At 39.7% G+C, this 13,402-nt stretch overlaps 1 long non-coding RNA gene and 4 other non-coding genes across 5 annotated transcripts in view; all 5 read left to right on the top strand.

Moving 5' to 3' along the window:
- The window catches only part of LOC106510173, a 37,619-nt gene extending 26,082 nt beyond the window's left edge, over positions 1-11,537 (top strand). Inside the window, exons 3-4 of the long non-coding RNA XR_002343449.1 lie at positions 8,233-8,354; positions 11,203-11,537. This is a non-coding gene — a long non-coding RNA (uncharacterized LOC106510173). The remainder of the gene's footprint in view (positions 1-8,232; positions 8,355-11,202) is intronic.
- Positions 3,758-3,829, top strand: TRNAE-CUC. Its single transcript has one exon. It is a non-coding gene; the product is annotated as a tRNA-Glu (tRNA).
- On the top strand, positions 5,838-5,909 carry TRNAG-UCC. Its single transcript has one exon. It is a non-coding gene; the product is annotated as a tRNA-Gly (tRNA).
- TRNAH-GUG lies at positions 6,756-6,827 on the top strand. Its single transcript has one exon. It is a non-coding gene; the product is annotated as a tRNA-His (tRNA).
- Positions 7,794-7,866, top strand: TRNAK-CUU. Its single transcript has one exon. It is a non-coding gene; the product is annotated as a tRNA-Lys (tRNA).

Here is a 13,402-nt window from a genome sequence, read left to right as displayed (position 1 = left end):
ATCTTTTTTTACTCAGAAATTATTCTCTGGAGATTCATCCAAATTGTGTATGCATCCACAGTTGGTTCTTTTTTTTATTACTGAGTAGTATTCCATGCTATAGATGTACCACAGTTTGTTTAACATCCACCTGTTGAAGAACAACTGCACTGTTTCCAGGTTATGGCTTTCATTAGTAGGTCTGCTATAGACTTTTGTGCATAGCTTTTGTGTGAATACTAGTTTTTATACCTCTGGGGATAAATGTCCAGAAGTGCAAATGCGGGGGCATATGAAATTGCATATTTAAAAAGTAAACTGCTTTGCAGAATGGCTGTAGCATTCTACATTCTCACAAGCAATATATGAGTGACCTGGTTTCTCTGCATTATTCTTACTAGCTTTTGAGGTTGTCATTTTTAATTTCAGCCATTCTGATGGATACGTAGTGATATCAAATTGAAGTTTTAATCTGTATTTCCCTAATGGCTAATGATGCCAAACATCTTTTCATGTGCTTATTTGCTATCTGTATATCCTCTTTGGGGAAATGGTCCTTCACGTGTTTGGACCATTTTCTCATTGGATTGTTTTTTATAATTTTGAGTTAGAGAGTCCTTATACATTCTAGATAATGGTCCTTTTTGGGTATGTGCTTCACACATATTTTCTCTGAATTAGCAGCTTGTCTTTTTATCCTCATAACAAGGTGTTTTGCAGAGCAAATATATTTAATTTTGATGAAGTCTACTTTACTGATTTTTCTTTTTATGGGTTATGCTTTTGGTGTCAAGTTTTTGTCTAGCTCTAGATCATGAAGTGTTTATTGTATTTTTTTTAACTAGACATTTTATGCTTCACATTTAAGCTGGTGATCCACTTTGAGTTAGTTTTTCTTTTTCAAAATGTGTTTTTGCTATTCTACTTCCATTGCCTTTCCATATAAGTTGTAGAATAATTTAGCATACATCTACAAAAAAATCTCACTGAATTTCCCCTTTACTAATTTTCCTTTTCTGGGGCTTTCCATTTTTTTCATTTATTTCAAGCATGTTCATAATTGCTTGTTGAAATATTTTTATGATGACTGCTTTAAAATCTTTGTCAGATAATTCAACCATCTATGACATCTAGGTGTTATTGGCTTTCATTCAGTTCAAGATCTTCCTCATTCTTGGTATGATGAGTGCTTTTTTAAAATGAAAGTTTGCACATTTGGGACCCTGGATCTTATTTAAACCTTCTGTTTTAGTTGGCTTCTTCTGATGCTAATCAGGTAGAGGAAGAGGGAGCCTGGGTGCCTTGTTAACAGCCAGGCAGGTGTAGGAATCCATGTTCCCCACTGGGTCTCCATTAGCATCTGAGGAGAGGGGCTCCTCATTACTGTTGGGCAGGGGTAGGAGTTCCAGCTCGCTACCTGACCTCCACTGACACTGAGAGTTGGGAGTGGCCTTGTTGTCCACGGATGTTTGTAAAAGTGCTGATTTCTCTACCAAGTTTCTTCTGAGACCAATCCAGCATGAAAGAGGAGGAACACTTCCTTACAAGCCTACCTGGAGTGGAAGTCTAGGTACTTCCTTTGCTGGTGTGGGAAGAGGTGAGCCACAATTCTTTCTGTGGCATTTGTCTGGAGTAGAGCAGTTATTATCTCAAGGTTTTCTGTTTTGCTATGCTACCTCTTTCCTGGTCCTTTGGCCAGAGAAAGCAGGCTTTTGTTGCTGTTGCTGCTGTTTTGGTCTTGTTTGGTTTTATTTGGCTGCATCCATTGACATTTCCGTGTTGCTAGTTTCTTCAGCTCCAATTCTGGGATACACGCGGCAAAAAGGTAACAGAGAAATCGCCTCTGTGTGATTCCTTGGGTTCTGAGGCTCCTAGATGGTCTGGCTCTTTCCATCTTTCAGAGTCTATATGCAGTGTCCAGGGTTTTTAGTTGTACTAGCAGGCGGAATAGGGCAAAATACATCTGCTCAATCTTCTCTGATCCATTCTCTTTTACTCACTTGTTTATTTGATTTTCCTCTAGATTGTGAGCTCTTTAAGTATATTTTTTGTATCTTCAGTAGCTAGCCTGACACATAATCTGTAAATGTTTGAAAAAGGAAAAACAAAACAAAACAAAACAGAATATGGAATGAGGTGAATGAATTGCGCTCTCCCTCATCCATCTTTAGGTGTGTGGTGTCAGGAAGAGAAGGAAGCTTAATCCTATTCTGAATGATGTTTCTCCTGGTGCTTTGATGTTGGAAAAGATGGCTACAAGCTCCAGGAGTTAACACTACTGCCTAGTTTCTCATGTTACAGAAAATTACCGGCAGGTGGCAGAGTGAAAATGGGCTGTTGACCTGTGCATAATGAGGTTGATTTCCTTTGTGACATGGAGAAATAAAATCTGTTACCTTGTACCCACTCTGGATACAGTCCCAACATGTTGCTCTGAGGGTTAGATACTTTTTTCAACCTTAAAGTACAGGTAGCTGCCCTGTGGGGAGGGAGCTGGAGTAAAAGGAGAGGGCTTTGTTAGAATCCTTGCTGACACGTGGCAAGATTACTTGGTTTCTCTGAAAATAAATGTCTAGCGTTTTGTTACTCTTCCCCCTAATATATGGCATTTAAACCCATAGGACAGTGGAGATTTGATGATTGGAGGATTAGCACTTTCTTTACACATCATTTTAACATTAAAAATTTAAAAGCAAAACAAACAACAAAAAACTTAAAAAAACACTCCATATCTTATTATTCATTTTTTCTGTCAGGCTCTGCTGATATGTACACATCAGTGATGATTCAATTTTTTAATTCCTTTATTATCAAAGGTGTTTTTTGATGTTAGATCGTGGGGGCTGCTTTTTAAAATTTCTATTTGAACTCATGTGAAGAGAATTAATCACACTGCAGTCAAGTGACCTGCAAAAAGGCCTGAGGGGAGACTTTTGATTGTTCTTTTTTGGTTTTCTTAAATTTTTATTTCGAAAAATTTCAAACCTACAGAAAAGTTGAACGAATAAAATATTGAACGTTCAATTACCTTTCACCTAGCTTCATTGTTAACATTTTGCCATATTGCTTTCTTTTCTGTCTCCAGTAACGTTACTTTGCATACATCGATGGGTATGGTTTTCAGAGTTCCTTCAATCTAGGCATGCACCCCAGTTTTCTTTTCTTTCTTCTCACTCCCTCTTCCTTCTTCATATTTAAAGTTTCTGAAGCTCCAAAACTCTGACTTCCTCTTCCTCTCCCACCATCAGTTATGCTCAGATCCTGCTGACCACCGCGCACCCATAGGCTGAGTCACTTTCACGCGACTGTAATGTTCGTTTTGGCCAACAAAAACTCCCAAGAGATGGGAGATGGGGGCGGGGAAGCTGTTATAGGACCAGGATCTCCTAGAGTTACACGACGGATGACCTTTGTATTCCTTCAGGAAATTTTCCGGGTCAGTTTGGCTAAGCCCAGTTGGAGAGCTTTACTTTTCTGCTGATCCCAATTCAGGAAATCACGGCAACTGCGTGAAGCTGAGGGTTTCCTAACTCAGTTTTTCTCTCCTTTCTCCGGACATCTGTCTCTGGTCTTGGGAACTGCGATCGTGTATACACGATCCTCACTCAGCTTTGGGATCCATGCTGAGGAGTTCTCTCAAGGGTTTCCTACTCCAAAAAACAAGTATGAGGAAGAAATATTTTCGACGAGGTCGAACTAATATGTCCTGTAAGAGGAATAAACACAACACATACTGAAATAGACTCATACATTTTCTATGGTAGGCACTTAGCAGGCGTCCCTGGTGGTCTAGTGGTTAGGATTCGGCGCTCTCACCGCCGCGGCCCGGGTTCGATTCCCGGTCAGGGAACGGTAAAGCTTTTTGTTTATTTCCAACGTAACGTAATTCTTTGGGACTTTGAGTCTGTTCCACATGGGTGACCATAGCTGAAACACAGGAAATATAGAACATAAAGAAAAAGTCAATTACAAGTCTATGATTTGCTGATAGTATTATCAAGTTTCTGAAACAGAAAATATATTACTTCTGTACATACTATTTTATTACCAGCTATTTTAAAAGTTACTAATTTCTAACACTTTCCAATATATACTTCAGCAATATATTTGCTTTCAATTTAAGTATTTAACTTTTGTAAAGATAATATATTTACATGGTTTAGGATTCAAATATGCAAAAGGGCATAACTGATAAATCTAAATTTCACGTCTGCCATCTAGTTTTCTTCAAATAAGGCAGCCAGTGTTGTTTTATAATTATACTTTAAATATAAGTAATTCTATTGCACATGACAAATAAAAATATATTGTAAATGCAAGTACGTGCACATATATGTATATATTTAAGTATGCTCCCCCACCTTACACAAATGATAGCAATCTATGTATGCTTTTCTGAGCTTTGCCTTTCTTGCTTAACATATTTTAGAAACAGTTCCAGATTAGACATGAAGGAAGAGCTTCCTCATTCTTTTTTTTAAGAAACATAGTATTCCATTGTATTGATATTCCATAATTAATTGCTTCCTTTTGATGATGTTTTGGTTATTCTAATCCTTTGCTATTACAAACAGTACTGTCATAAATAATCTACATATGTCATTTTGCACGTGTATGTAATACAAGTTCAGAATTGAAATGTTGGTTCAAAATGTATGGGCATTTCTGGATGGATAGTGCCAATATGCCTTCCTTAGAAGTCATATTAATTTACACTCCCACAAGTAATAGACAATATACATATAATTTTTTAAAAACTCATGTGAGTTTTCATTAAAATGGATTTAATCAATCATATTTCTGGACTTTTAGTTTTTTCCCTCCTAAAATTTTTGTTTTACAGTAACACTTTGATGAACATCTGTGTAAATACATCTTTGTGTATATCCTTTGTGTATATTACTTTAGGATAAATTTATAGAAGTGGAATTATCACCTCCTATCACATATTAAATGGATTAAAGAATTAAATGCAAAAACGGAAAAATTTTAAAAATTAGTGCATAACTGTCTCAGTATTGGGCTGAAGAAGACTTTTTAAAGGTAGAAATAGAGGCAAAAATCATAAAAGATAAAACTGCCGGGTTAGACTACATGAAAACAGAAAACTGCCTATCTGAAAATCCTGTAAGTAATATTAAAGGACAAGCGGCAAACTAGTATAAGTCAGTAATATACATATAATGTAAATACCCAATAGAAAAAAAAAAAATAGACAAAGTATTAGTTGTCTCAAAACTAATACAAATAATTGTAAGTTTATGAAAAATGACCAACCTCAATAATAATAGAATAAATGCAAATTAAAATGAGACTCCAAATTTTTCTATTGCACTTTCCTAAAGATAAAAAGAATGATTTTTTAAAAAAGAATGATGATATCCAGCTGACTGATGTAATTTAGCAATACCCACTGAAAAATGAAAATTGGTGATATCTCTCCACACAGCAATTTGGCAATGTATATGTAAAGCTTAAAAATGTATGCATCGTTTCAATTGCAACTTTACCTTTAAGCGTTCGTACTGAGGAAAGCATTCTCAAATGCATAACCATGTGTGTACAGAGATTAACACCAGCATCAAGGCTGAAGTCTTTCCCTGGATTTCAGAGGCCCACCCCAAATGATAACAGATAAACTTGCATTGATTTTCCTTAAATTTCTGAACCAATTGTTTAAAAACTACCACAGAATTTTCAGTATAGTCATAGGAGAAAACTAAGAGAGCTTCTTTTCCTCTTCGTTCCTTTGGCTTTGTGTTGAATATTTCTCTTTAACACCAATCCCCAAGCAGGAAAGTGTCAGACCGAAACTATGAAGTAGTCATAAGAAAATAAACCAGCGTCTTCTCTCGAAAGCGTTGGTGGTATAGTGGTGAGCATAGCTGCCTTCCAAGCAGTTGACCCGGGTTCGATTCCCGGCCAACGCAGGAGTTGTTTACTCTCACTTTGCCAATTTTTTTTCCAGAAATTTTGAGCGGGCCAATAATGGGTAAACAGAGAAGAGCCTTTCATCACCAGTAAAGTCCTCAGACCCTGAGACTTAGGGGAGTCTCTACCGAGAGTGAACATCCACTTTTCTTGTAGCTGCCAAGCCCGTCTTCTGGGTTTGGTTTCTTGCTTCGCACGAGTTTATGATTGCCTTTTTCTTGCAGGGGGGGTGTCTTTAGGGAATGTCTGAAATGGAGGCTGATAGATTTGTTTTTCTGAATACTCGGAGGCGGCTTAGATCTACTAGTCAGAATAAGGAAGTCAGCCCAGGAGCCCGAAGTTACTGAGAGAGCGCAAGCGAAGTTACTTGGAGCGAGAAAAAAAAAAAAAAGGGGGGGACCTCAAGCCCTTTCGCAGCTCCCCACTTCGCTGCTCTGCCGGTCCCACTATTCAGAGGACAGAAACCTCAATTCCAGGGTACAAGGTAAAATGTAAGGAGGAAAATCCTCTGGAGTTAGCGGCTTAGGCGGAGCGGCTCCATTTTTTGGAGGGGAAAGAAAAGTGACAAGACGGGGGCGACTGGGAACGCAGTCCACTCTCAGACCTCAAGTCAGGACCTGGGCTTTCGCTGTCCAGCGGATGGGGTGATACTGGCGCCAGCATCACGGGATTCTGAGACCCAGACTCCAGTGTCAGGGCTTCAAGGTTGTTGGGTTGGAAACGCTTGGGCTTTTAACATATGTGGACCAAGATAACCGAGCAAAAAAAAGTCGCCGCCCCAGTTATACAATCCTGCTTCAAATGACATTAAATCCAGCGGCTGTCCGCCGCCTGGCGGTTGGCGCGCCGTGATCGTATAGTGGTTAGTACTCTGCGTTGTGGCCGCAGCAACCTCGGTTCGAATCCGAGTCACGGCATGCTTTTGGTGGTGACCCCTTTTCTGTTTTTCCCCCTAAACCTTTTAAAGGTAATCCGTCTTTATTCAAAACCACATCTCAGCAATGCAGTCAACGAATAAGACGAACGATTGTTTCCACTCAGCGCACTCCGCCGCTCGCCAACCCAGACAAATCTAACCCGCCCTGGCAGGGACGCTTCAGCGCGGTATGGAGTTCTTCCGAGCTACCGCCGAGGCCTGCTCTCACCCGAGCAGAGGAGACAGCTTTTTGCTGATGACTCCGGAACTGTGTCTCTTCCAGAGGCTGGAGAAATGAACCTTTAGGAGAGTGCAGTGAAATCTCCGTCGATCACGCACTCCTGAGGCTCTAAATTTCATCCCATTTAAACTCTCAGTGGGGTTTTTACACGTAATGAACATAGTCTTTTATGCAAGTCACACAAAATGTTAGTATTTAAAAGCAATGCCGTGCCCCAAATGAATAGCGAGTGGGACCTATTTTCCGAGTGACCCACCGCTTGGCCCCAGCCCCACTCCACCCCCTGGTGGTCAAGGTTTCGTGGGGGAAATGGTTTCCGAAGAAGAAGGAAGCAGGAGGCTTGCAGCCCAAAGTCCGGGGCACGAAAGGTCCCGTTCCCCTCCTCCTCCCCGCAGCAGTTTGCTCCTCTCATCCCCGTTCCCTCGAGCTTTTTTACCCTCTCTTCAGGATTCCTGGTCCCAGAAACAGGGTTCTCAAAGAAATTTGCTGTCCAAAAAGTCTCAAAAGGAATTTGCGGAAACGTCGAGGTTTCAGGATTCGCGATTCCCAAATCCTCAGCAAGCTTGCCTGGCACTGCGCAGTCCCATCACTCTGGAAGCCTTGAGTTTCTCTTTAGTAATAGGAGTGTTGAGTTTACAAAATCCTAGAGCCGAAGAATTCCTTCAAACCATGCAGTTTATCCCCGGAAAGAAATTGTACCTCCTGTAGAAGCGATCTGTCGCGACCGCCCGGCTAGCTCAGTCGGTAGAGCATGAGACTCTTAATCTCAGGGTCGTGGGTTCGAGCCCCACGTTGGGCGGATTGTTTTGTCACCCCTGCTATTTTAATGATTCTTCTCTTAGTTACCAACTGAACCAGCCGCTTCTAAATATCCCTGTGGCCACCGTTGTTTTTAAACTTCGGTAAATTAGTCCAGAAATCACCTCTATTCGCCCCAGTTTGAGGAAAAGGAGGAATCCGGGCTACAAATTCCAACATCTCAGGTTGAGACCAGGAGGCTCTGATCCACCGCTTGCATGGAGAAGACGCCTTAAGACACAACCAAATGAAAACACTTTCATTCTCTTCTCGTTGGTGGGAAATTTTCGATGAGGTTTTGAATTGCTTTCTTAGCTGGTTAAAATGTTCTCTGTTAGGTGCTAAGGAGCATGTCTTTACTTTTTAGGTTTTGAAACGTTCATCGGTCTCAAAGGGCTGTGAAATACAGCTCGTTTCGGAATGTCTCAAAACGAAAAACAGAAGAGGGCTCTGAAAAGGGAGCTCAGAAGGAACGCGGAAGAGCAAAAAGTAAGTAAGGTAGGAAAAAAGTACGAGCACGGGTGAAGGCCGGCAGCAGGCTAGTGGGGAGATTGCAGCGCAGTCTCATGGAACGGATATAGGCGGTCTCAGCTGCGCTGCGTCTAAGCGCTTTTGAGTTACTTATTGATCTACCTAAGAACTTCGTTCTGCCCTGAAAGCACGACGTTATTTGCTTTACATTTATTCCTGCCAAATCTCCCACTCACTCTTAGGATAGGCGGTATGAGTTAAGCTGGTTGTCAAGGTGAATGGAAGCCTTGTTTGGACATCGTATAGCTCAGACCGATCTTCCCCACTTCTCCCTAAGCGTCATTCACCAGCTCTACTTTTTTTAAGTTTATAAATATGCTTTAGTCGCCTTTATATGCCCCACCAACCATCTCCAAGATGATCAATACGCTAGACAATTATTCTCAAGTTGTGGTGCCAAGACAAACAGCATCGGCATCACCTGGAAACTTTTGAGAAGTGCAAATTCTCAAGCACTAGACCGGCAGACTCAGAAGCCCTGGAGGTGGGCCCAATCAACAGTCTGAGACTTAAGCTCTCCAGGTGATTTCGGTAAAAGCTCAAATTCAGGAACCACTGCGCTAGGGCAAATTTCTTTCCCATCAACCAAGGTATACCATGTTCTTGGGTAGGAGACTCAACGTCATAAAAGAGCACCACTCCTTAACTTGGTGTCTAAATTTAATATAGTTTTCATTAGAATATCAAAATGTTTTTTCTTTTTTATTCAAACTGGACAAAGTAATTCTAAAGCTTAAATGGAAATCAACTATAATAAAAAATGTAAAAAAAAAAAGTTTAAATGGAAAAATAACAAGCAGTAATACTGAGGGAAATTCTTTTTTTTTTAGGGAAATTTTTTCTTCTGGCTGTGCCCATGGCATGTGGACGTTCTTGGGCCAGGGATTGGAAACACTTTTTATTTTTTTAAAGAACAAGCAGTAATACTGAGGGAAATTCTTTTTTTTTTTTTTAAGCACAATAAGGAAAAAAAAGCACAATAAGGAAGGATTAACACTATTAAATATTAAAATGCCATAAATTATAATGATTAAAACAGTAAAATATCATATGAATAGACAACAATCAATGGGACAGCATAGAATCCAGAAATAGATGACAATACATAAAGAAATGTGATAAATTAGAAAGAAGAATTGAATCAATAAGTCTAATGTGCAGTTTTTACTACTGTAGTTGTCTGGGAAAAACTAATGGTCAATGAATGCCATACCCTTTACATAAGGGTAAGTTTCAATATGATCAAAGATTTAAATAATAATGAAAAAGAACATAAATGTACTTGTAGAAACATGAAAAATATTTTATTATCTTGGGTGTGTGTGTGTGTGTGGAAAAGGCTGTTTTAACTCTGACACAAACTTAGGTCCTGAGAGGAAACATTAATTGTAGAAATCAAATGGAACTTGCATAAGCAAATTCCAAAGACAAATGACAATTTGAGGAAATATTTCCAACTCACATTGTGTTTAAAATTCTCCATTTTCGGTTAATGCTTTGGTGCATCAACATCCTTCTCACAGCCCTAATTGTGAATGCACACTCACAAAGAGCTGAAACCCCTTGATAAGCAACCCCAGCCCTGGACTCTAACTCGCCCCTCCTCCCTCCTCTTCTTTCCCCCTCTCCCTCCTGCTCTCTCCTCCCTTTCCCTTCTCTTCTTTCCCATCTTGGTTTGCTTCCCCTAGACCCCACTCAGGACCCCAGTGAAGCCTTCTGGCCACAGGCTCTGGCTCTCTGCTTCCCACCTGTTCAGCTTAACACCCTTCAGGTTGGGCTCCTGTGCTGCCCTGTGGCTGTGGTGACTCCTTCTCTGGGAACTGCAAGTATAATAAACTTCTCTCTGGTTTTCTTTCCTTCCTATGGCCACACTAACTTCACCATACCATATATGACATCTACATTCTTAGAACGTATATCATGTACAAAAGGCTAATTTCCCCAATATTTACAGAACTATAAGCCAGTAAGAAAGAAACAACCCAGTAAAAACAGCAAACAGGAGTTCCCCTGTGGCACAGCCGGTTAAGGATAGGCCGTCATCACTGCAGTGGTGTGTGTTCAATCGCTGGCCCAGTAACTTCCACATGTCCCAGGTGCGGCAAAAAAAAAAAAAAAAAAAAAAAAAAAAAAAAATATATATATATATATATATATATATATATAGAAAATATCAAAAGCTATTGTCCATATGAAAAGATACTTAACATTCAACATTGTTCTTAATAAAATAATACAATCTAAAACTAAGTTGAAAAGGAGTTCTGCAACATGGATGAACTGGGAGATTATCATACTAAGTGAAACAAGTCAGAGAAAGACAAATATATGAGATCTCTCATGTGAAATTGAACAAAGATTGATACAGGAAAACTTGTTAACAAAACAGAATCAGACTCAAAGATTTTGAAACCAAACTTATGGTTACCAAAGGGAAAACGTTGTGGGGAGGGATAAAATGGGAGGTTGGAACTGAGGAAGTGACCTGTGCACACTCCTCTATGTGGAATTGATGAGTAACAAGGACCTACTGCATAACACAGAGAAATCTCCTCAATTCCCATATAGTAATGACCGTGTAGCAGTGACCTATGTGGGAAAAGAATCTGAAAAGGAACGCATATATGTGTATGTATAACTGAGTCATGTTACTCTACACCTGAAACTTTACACGATATTTATACAAACTTGAATATTTACACAAAACTGTAAATCAACTATACTCCAATAAAATTTCATTAAAAAAAAAAAAGAGTTCTCATTCTCCTTCCTATCTACCCTGGCACAGTTTCTTATTGCCTTCCAGGTTCTGATGACATATGAGGCCTTCTGCTCATCTCCTCACCCCTCCCTTGGGACAGCTGCAGACTGTAAAACTATTTAGCTGCAGTCTAGAATTGGCTCCTCGATAACACGGTTTCTCACAACTTGCATGACAATCGCTGATCCCTTTTGTTTCAGTGTTATCCATTTGGATGTGTGAGATGCGGACCCAGGAGGTCCGTACCTTCAACTACCCTTCCTTTTGCTGTCTATGTAAGTAATAAACTGCCTGAATCTAAAAGTGACTTGTTAAGGAATTCTCTTGTGGTGCAGTGGGTTAAGGATGTGGTGTTGTCACTGCAGCAGCTTAGGTCACTGCTATGGTGTGCGTTTGATCCCTGGCCCAGGAATTCCACATGCTGCAGTTGTGGCCAAAAGAAAAAGAGTCACTGGGTAAAAGAGGTTTGTTAAATCTTTATGGGTTTACGGCCTGAATCACTCAGACCTTGGTTTTGCTTGATGTTAAGGGCTTGATTTATTTATGGGTTTTTTATAGCTAAACAAATTCGTAAACTTCTTATATAGTTAAATGTATTAACCTTTTCCCTTATTCTGAGTTTTATGTTATGCCTAGGGAGAATTTTCCCCATAAGATTGTAAACATTTTATTAGGGGTATTTTTGAAGGAGAAAGCTGTAATTATTCTGTTAATGAGCTGAAGAGAGAAGCAATGAGCTTCCAGATAACTCTGTGGCACATTCTCAGAGGCTCTCTGAAGCCCAAACCTGCTGAGGATTGAGAGGGTTTGCTGGCTCTAAGAGTGGAAGGTAGCCACTGAGCAGATAGTGCGGCATCGCAGGGCTAGCAACAGTGGAGATGGAGTACTAGGCCTAATTGGGCAAGGGGAGAGAGCCGTTCCTGGAACCTGGGAAAGTGAGAGGTGTAGGCAAGGCTGTAACTGTAGCAGAGTGGCACCAAACAATAGCTGTGGCCTTGGGAGGGGGGCAGAAACAGAACCTCTGTCAAACTGCAGGAAACAACCACTCTGACCTCATATTACCCCGCCCCTCTCATTCCCAACCAGCGCATCCCACTGGCTGTAGCCAACCGGAAGCCAGTGGGCAGAGGAGCCCTTTTGCACACTTCAAAAAGATTAACTTTCCTGGGCATATAATAGGGTGAATAATGGTGAGAATGTATCTGGAGGGACAAATGCAGAACACCCAGCAAATACAGTCTTTTTATTCTTGAGATTTAAAAAAAATATATATAGACTATTTATTAGAGCAGTTATAGGTTTACAGAAAAATTGAACAGAAAGTAATACAGAGAGTTCTCACATATTGTCTTTCTTCCACCCACATTAGTTCCCCTATTATTAATATCTTGCATTGGAGTGGTATATTTGTTGCGATTGATGAACCAATATTAATTCATTAGTATTAATTAAAGTCTACAGATTATAGGAGGTTCGTGTTTTGTTGTACATTTCTATCATTCCTGAGATTTTTAACTGTGAAATTATCTCCTCATTAGCTGCATTTTAGTATGAAATACATTTTCCAAAAAAGTTTTGTATTTCCTGAGTTCTTTCACTTATTTGAGAATATCTCTTTTCTTGAGGTATATGCTCTGTGGACTGGAGATATGTATGTATGTTTGGTTCAATCTTTCTTTTCCTCTGATTGTTATAAACCTGAAGTTAAATTTTCCTCCAAGCATTGTTTGTCAAAACCCTATTTTCTTGTTAGAGCTTTCCAACCTCTTTAAAAGTTCTCTAACTGATATGTTTTTCATACCATAGCTAAATTCTCTTTTCCACAAAAATACTGGTAATGAGACTGGAATTTCAAAATGCAGGGGCTGAGGGTTTTTCCTTGTTTGTTTTTTGGATTAATATCTGTGAACATCTAGCTCAGATCAGACAAGCAGACAAGGGAAGAAAGAAACAAAGAAAATCCTGTGGAACCCCTGGATCATGATGCTTTCAGAAGTTCCTAGAGGTTTTTACTTGCCCAGGCGCCCGAGGAAAAGCTGTGATTGTTCCTTAATGGCCTGGAGCACTCTTATGGTCAAGTGTGAGTTACATCAGGTAAATACATACAGCCTGGTTTGTCTGAGGTTTTTAATATGTACTTATAAAGTAGGTGACTACTTTGTAATAAAAGTAATAAAGTCATGTTAACTATATTGAAAATAACTTTTTATTTTATTGAAAATAAAATTGTTTCATTTTGTCTTTT

Source organism: Sus scrofa, chromosome 4, assembly GCF_000003025.6.
Source record: "Sus scrofa isolate TJ Tabasco breed Duroc chromosome 4, Sscrofa11.1, whole genome shotgun sequence".
NCBI classification, from domain to species: domain Eukaryota; kingdom Metazoa; phylum Chordata; class Mammalia; order Artiodactyla; family Suidae; genus Sus; species Sus scrofa.
The sequence above is the reverse complement of the archived record's forward strand: the minus strand, read 5'-3'. Positions and strand labels throughout refer to the sequence as shown.